Here is a 7,065-nt window from a genome sequence, read left to right as displayed (position 1 = left end):
TTTATCCTCAAATAGTGGCCTCGTGCCGAGGGAGGTTTGAGCAACTTGGCCACCACTTTCATCCAACTAGTTTACTGGCTCATCTTGGTCCTGTAGCTCGCCAAAATTCTACATTGCAGACGAGAAAGGAGGCGGTTGAGAAAATGAACCACCCAAATTTTTGTGCAGTTCAACTGAAATGGAGCATCCCTGGTGTGCAGACCGATTAAGTGCCAGATGAATATACGCGTCAACCAACTTGTCTAGAATCTTTAGACTCCATGCCATACAGTTCGCTACCATATCTGCCGATAACCAAAAGGCACAAGTTGGGACCAAAGACTGGACTGTGTTTTTCTGGGCTATGCGCCAAGCAATATTTTTAGTGTTCACTCTCCTAATACTTGGAGTTTGACAACTGGTTGACGCCGGTTGATACTCGAATGAATATAGGCACTTCTTGTCAACATCAATGCTTGTCTGAGTGAACTTTGGAGTACATAGCAGCAACATAAGTATCTGTCCATCTGATCTTTTTGTGCAGTTCTACTGAAATCACCCAATGCAATGATTTGCCTGCGAGTTCAGGCTCCAAGTTACTCCTTTATAAAATCGGCAAACAGTAGCACAATACCAAATTACCAATACATGACAAGCACAATAATCAGGATAAAGACCAGTACCAACCTGTGTTAGGTAGCATATCAATTACTTTTTCCTTTGACTGTGTAACGCCCACGATGCGGCTATGCCTCTAAGTTGTGCCTCGACACGTGGGAGATATAGCCGCATCGTGGGCGTTACAAGTTGGTAATCAGAGCCATCCCCGACTTAGGAGCCCCCTGCTTGATCGAATCACTGGCGTTGTTGAGTCTAGAACAAAAATGTTTTGAGTCTTTGGATTATATATATCGGAGAGTAGGATTCTTTTTACTCCTCAGTCCCCTTGTCGCTCTGGTGAGGTCTCCTGACGTAGAAGTTTTGACTCTTCTCTCCTCAAATTTCACTAATTTTTTTTTAGGATCACGCGGGTATCTTAGAATCGTTCTCATGGTTTTGTGACGAGAACATTGTTCTTGGTGCCTCCTGACATTTAGGGGTTGTGGCAGTGTCCCGGGGAGTTGAGCTCCGAGGTGTTGTCGTCACAATTTTATCGTTGCAGTTCTGGAATACCTGAGTTTCACCGACATCGAAATCTCTTTTATGCAGTTGTTGGTGAGATCACCTCGACGCCACCCAGTACTGAGGCGGGAGTTCGGGAGTATTGCCATAACTCGTATAACGGATACTTTTCGAAGGTTGAGGTACACGATTTCCGAAGGTTTCTTGGTTATGTGTTGACGGATGGATACAGCTGGATCTAGGGATTGCTAGTTTGGGTGATATATTTTGTGTCCCCTGTATCGCCAACACCAGATTGCATAACCAGAAAGTTTCGGGAGTTTATAAGTGGGAATTCAAGTAGCTCCTAGGATATCTTTCCGATAGACGCATGAGATGAGATTGGGGTTCGACGTCTAGTGGTCCGCCTTTCCACGGTTGGTTTTACAGTGGTCTCGTAGTGTCTTAAAGAGTCCTTGGCTATGCCGACTCGGGGACGCTTCGTATGTCATGTGCACTGCCTTGTACATGATGGTGCTGTATGATTGAGCCCATGTGGACCCCACCATGAAAACTTCGGATGAAATCTCTATCATATGTTTGTTCCGGCTTATTCTGCAAGCCAATACTTTGTTTTGTTTTGAATTGTGGTATTCGAGTTGCTTCGAAGTCAAATGTTGATTCCATACCTTTTTTTTTCTAAGTGGCTACTCAACTTATGGAAGTGTGATGATTTACTATGGAATTCATTCGTTCATCCTCGTCCGAATGTTTATTGTGAAGACTATATGTTGCAATTTCTATCCGTTGATTCTACTTGTCTATTTGTCTATCAAGATGCTAACGGATGTCACCCTCTTCAGGATGGCTCTGCCAACGCGTCAGAATCCGGAACGCAATGAAGGGAGTCAGGCGAACCCTCCGCCACCACCTCCTCCTCCGGAGGCATGGCAAGCTATGATGGCAGCCACCAACGCCAATGCTTAGATGATTCTGCAACTCTTGCAAGAACGCACCCAAGGGCAAGGCAATCAAGGAAATCAAGGCCAAGGCAACAATCAGCTTCACTTCGCTACCCTCAACCAGTTTCTCGCAAATCAGCCCAAGTCTTTCAGCTACTGTGCCGAGGCCACAGATGCCGATGATTGGCTCGTGGACATCAACAAGCATTTTGAATGTAGCAATGTCAAGCCGGAGGACTATGTCAAGTTTGCTTCTTTTCAGCTCAAGGACCAAGCTGCTGATTGGTATCAACAATACAAAGATTCCAGAGGAGGTCGTGTGATCACTTGGACTGACTTCTGTCGGGACTTCAAAGCTCACCACATTCCACAAAGTGTTGTTGAGAGTAAGCGTGAGGAGTTCCGCAATATCAAGCAAGGCAACATGTCTGTGTATCAATTCAACATCCAGTTTCAGAAACTTGCTCGCTTCGCTAAACAAGACATTCCTGATGAAAAGAACATGATCTATCACTTCAGAGGTGGCCTTAAAGAGGATCTGCAGTTAGCTCTCGTTCTTGTTGAGCCTACTCAGTTTGATCAATTCTATAACATGGCACTGAAGCAAGAGGCTGCTCAGCTCAAGTGTGAGGCTTCTAAGAAGAGAGTCAGAGACGCAGTTCAGTCTTCTTCTTCCTCACTAGTGGCTGCTAAGCAACAGAAGTTCTGGTTGCCTCCTCCTGCTCCGTTTCGTCAGCCTTACCAGCAGAAGAACAAAGGTGGCCATGGATCTTCCCACTCTTCCAACTCTGGCTATCAGAACAAGTCTCAGAATCAAGCTCCAAAGTCGAATGCTCCTTATCATCGTCCACTCTCAGAGGTGACTTGCAACAAGTGTCAGCAGAAAGGTCACTATGCTAACAAATGTTTCAACCAAAGGCGCCTTCCGCCTCCTCCTCCTGTCAGATCTTCCAGCAATGCAGTGGTCAAGCATAATCCAAAGTTTGCAAAGGTCAACAGAATGAACGCAGCTCAAGCGGAGGAATCTACTGATGTGATAATGGGTAATCTCTCAGTTAATGATATTCCTGCAAAAGTTCTTTTTGATACTGGTGCATCGCTTTCTTTCATCTCTAGACCTTTTGCATCCAAGCATGAGTTGGTTTTTCAAGATTTGCCTAGACCGTTAGTAGTTGTCTCTCCGGGCAAATGCATGAACGCAAGCTACATGGTTCTGGATGTTTCCATCAAGATGGGGAACTATAAATTTCTGTCTAAACCAATTGTTCTTGGTGACTCGGATATTGATCTTATTCTCGGGATGGACTGGCTTTCTAAGCACAAGGCTCAACTTGATTATGCTGCCAGGGAAATTCAATTGACACAGTCTTCTGAGGATGTGATTATTTATGCCGCTCGTGATGAAACCATTCGGTTGTTTTCTCTGAATGAGAAGGGCGCTTTGAATGCCATCTCTCAGATTCCAGTCGTTTGTGAGTACCAAGATGTCTTTCCAGAAGAGCTTCTGGGTATGCCTCCTCACCGGTCAGTTGAGTTCGTTATCGATCTTAAGCCTGGCACGGAACCCGTTTGCAAGCGTCCATACAAGATTGGACCCAAGGAGCTGAAGGAATTGAAGAAACAGCTCGATGAACAAGAGCGTCTGGGTTTGATCAGACCGAGTTCATCTCCGTGGGGTTGTGGAGTTCTTTTTGTCCAGAAGAAGGATGGCACGGACCGACTTTGTGTCGATTACCGTCCATTGAACAAGAAGAAAATCAAGAACAAGTATCCACTTCCCAATATCAATGAGCTATTCGAGCAACTCAAAGGTGCTAAAGTTTTCTCCAAGCTTGACCTTCGTATGGGTTATCATCAGATTCGCATTCGTGAAGAAGATATTCCCAAGACAGCATTCAGAACAAGCTTTGGTTCTTATGAATATACTGTCATGTCTTTCGGCCTTGTCAATGCTCCTCCAACATTCTCTCGGATGATGAATTTCATCTTCAACCCCTATACCAATGAATTCGTGCTGGTGTATCTCGATGATATCTTGGTCTTCTCCAAGAATAAGGACTATGCCAAACATTTGCGATTGGTGCTCGACAAGCTCAGAGAGTATCAATTTTATGCGAAGTTTTCAAAATGGGAGTTTTGGCTTGATGAATTTCTTTACCTTGGTCACATCATCTCTGCCAAGGGCATCGCTGTTAATCCCGAGAAGGTGTCCGCAATTGTGAATTGGGAACCTCCTCAGAATGTCCAGCAGCTCCGCAGTTTTCTTGGTCTTGCAAGCTATTGCCGAAGATTCGTTGAGAATTTCTCTAAGATTGCAAAGCCTCTTTCCAACCTCCTCCAGAAGCATGTGAAGTATGTCTGGTCTCCTGAGTGTGACGTTGCTTTCAACACTCTCACAGAGAAACTCGTCACAACTCCTGTCTTAACTCCTCCTGACGAAACCAAGTCATTCGAAGTTTTCTGTGATGCTTCTCTTCAAGGTCTCGGTGCTGTGTTAATGCAAGAGAAGAAAGTTGTGGCCTATACCTCTCGTCAGTTGAAACCCAACGAAAAGAACTACCCCACTCACGATCTTGAGTTGGCGGCAGTTGTCCATGCATTAATAACATGGAGACATCTCTTGTTGGGAAGACAAGTGGACATTTTCACCGATCACAAGAGTCTCAAGTACATCTTCACTCAGCCCAACCTCAACCTCAGGCAGACTCGATGGGTCGAAACGATTCAAGAGTACAATCTGAGTATTGAATATACTCCAGGCAAAGCCAATGTCATTGCAGATGCTTTGAGCAGGAAGGCTTATTGCAACAGCTTAATCCTCAAGCCATTCCAACCGGATCTTTGTGAAGCTTTCCGCAAGCTGAATCTCCAAGTTGTTCCTCAAGGCTTTCTTGCCAACCTCATAGTCTCTCCTACTTTGGAAGATCAGATTCGTGAGGCACAACTCCTGGATACCATGGTGAAGAAGGTGAAACATGGTATCGACAAGGGTCTTTCCAAATACAAGTGCTATCGCATTGATGACATAGACACTTTGTTCTTCGAGGACCGGATTGTGGTTCCTAAAGGTGATCTAAGGAAAGTCATAATGAACGAGGCGCACAATTCTCTTCTTTCCATTCATCCTGGAAGTACGAAGATGTACCATGACCTCAAGCAGTCGTATTGGTGGACTCGAATGAAGCGAGAAATCGCTCAATTCGTGCATGAATGTGATGTCTGTCGAAGAGTGAAAGCAGAACACCAACGACCAGCTGGTCTCCTCCAACCTCTTGCTATCCCAGAGTGGAAGTTTGATCATATTGAAATGGACTTCGTGACAGGTTTTCCCAAGTCCAAGCGTGGAAATGATGCTATCTTCGTTGTCATCGACAAGCTTTCAAAAGTGGCTCATTTCCTTCCAATCAAAGAATCTATCACAGCAGCTCAGTTGGCAGAGCTATACACCTCCAGGATTGTCTCCTTGCACGGCATTCCACAATTGATTTCTTCAGATCATGGAAGCATCTTCACTTCTAAGTTCTGGGACTCCTTCCAGAAGGCCATGGGCACCAACATTCGCTTCAGCACAGCTTTCCATCCTCAAACTAGTGGCCAAGTCGAGCGAGTCAATCAAATTCTTGAAGATATGCTCAGGGCTTGTGTCATTTCCTTTGGCATGAAATGGGAAGATTGTCTTCCATATGCCGAATTCTCCTACAACAACAGCTTCCAAGCAAGTTTGGGCAAGGCCCCATTCGAGATTCTCTATGGCAGAAAGTGCCGTACTCCTCTCAATTGGTCAGAGACTGGTGAACGCCAACTTCTTGGCAATGACTTAATCACAGAGGCTGAAGAAATGTGTAAAGTCATCCGTGAAAATCTCAAAGCCGCGCAATCGCGCCAGAAGAGTTACTATGATAGTAAGCACCGTGATTGGGCTTTCGAGATCGGAGACCATGTCTACCTCCGCGTCTCTCCAATGAAAGGCACTCGTCACTTCGGTATCAAAGGGAAGCTTGCCCCTAGATACGTGGGTCCTTTCAAGATCATTGGCAAAAGAGGCGACCTCGCCTATCAACTTGAGCTTCCTTCCAACTTCGCGAACGTGCACGATGTGTTCCACGTGTCACAGCTTCGCAAGTGCTTCAAGACTCCCGAGCGCACCATCTACTTCGAAGAGATTGACCTCCAAGAAGATCTGTCCTATCATGAGCACCCCATTGCTATTCTTGAAGAAACTGAGCACAAGACTCGCAACAAGTCAATAATATTCCTGAAAATGAAGTGGCCGCACCATTCGGACCGAGAAGCCAGCTGGGAACGCGAGGATCACCTCCGTTCCGAATATCCGGAGTTCTTTCAGTCCTAGATCTTGGGACGAGATCCTCTCGTAGTGGTGGAGTGTTGTAACACCCCGGATGTAACTTTCCATATTTGTAACTCTAACTCTTGCAATTTTCGGCTATGTGTTATGACATTCCCTCCGTGGTTGGGTTTCGTCTTCGTTTTTGCATTTTGTTCTTGTCATGCATTTCATATCATGTCATCATGTGCATTGCATTTGCATACGTGTTCGTCTCTTGCATCCGAGCATTTTCCTCGTTGTCCTTTTGCAATCCGGCACTCCCACCTCCTCCGGCGCACCCCTTTTGTTTCTTTTCGTGAGCCGGTGTTGAACGTTCTCGGAATGGACCGAGTCTTGTCAAGTGGCCTTGGTATACCACCGGTAGACCACCGGTCAAGTTTCGTTCCATTTGGAGGTCGTTTGATGCTCCAACGGTTAACCGGGTAACCGCAAAGTCCTTTTGTGTGTTGCAGCAAAACCCCCCTCCAAACAGCCCAAAACCCCTCTAAGTCTCTTCCATGCTCTAGGTCGTTCGATCACGATCGTGTGGGCGAAAACCGTGCTCAATTTGGAGTCTCCTAGCTCCCTCTACCTATAAAACACCTCCCCCCTCCGAAATTATTCACAGATCAAACCCTAGTCCCCTTCCCCTCTCCGCGGCCGGACGCGTCCGCCGCCGCCGGACGAAAACCCGCC

Source organism: Triticum aestivum, chromosome 7D, assembly GCF_018294505.1.
Source record: "Triticum aestivum cultivar Chinese Spring chromosome 7D, IWGSC CS RefSeq v2.1, whole genome shotgun sequence".
Classification (NCBI taxonomy): Eukaryota; Viridiplantae; Streptophyta; class Magnoliopsida; order Poales; family Poaceae; genus Triticum; species Triticum aestivum.
The sequence above is the reverse complement of the archived record's forward strand: the minus strand, read 5'-3'. Positions refer to the sequence as shown.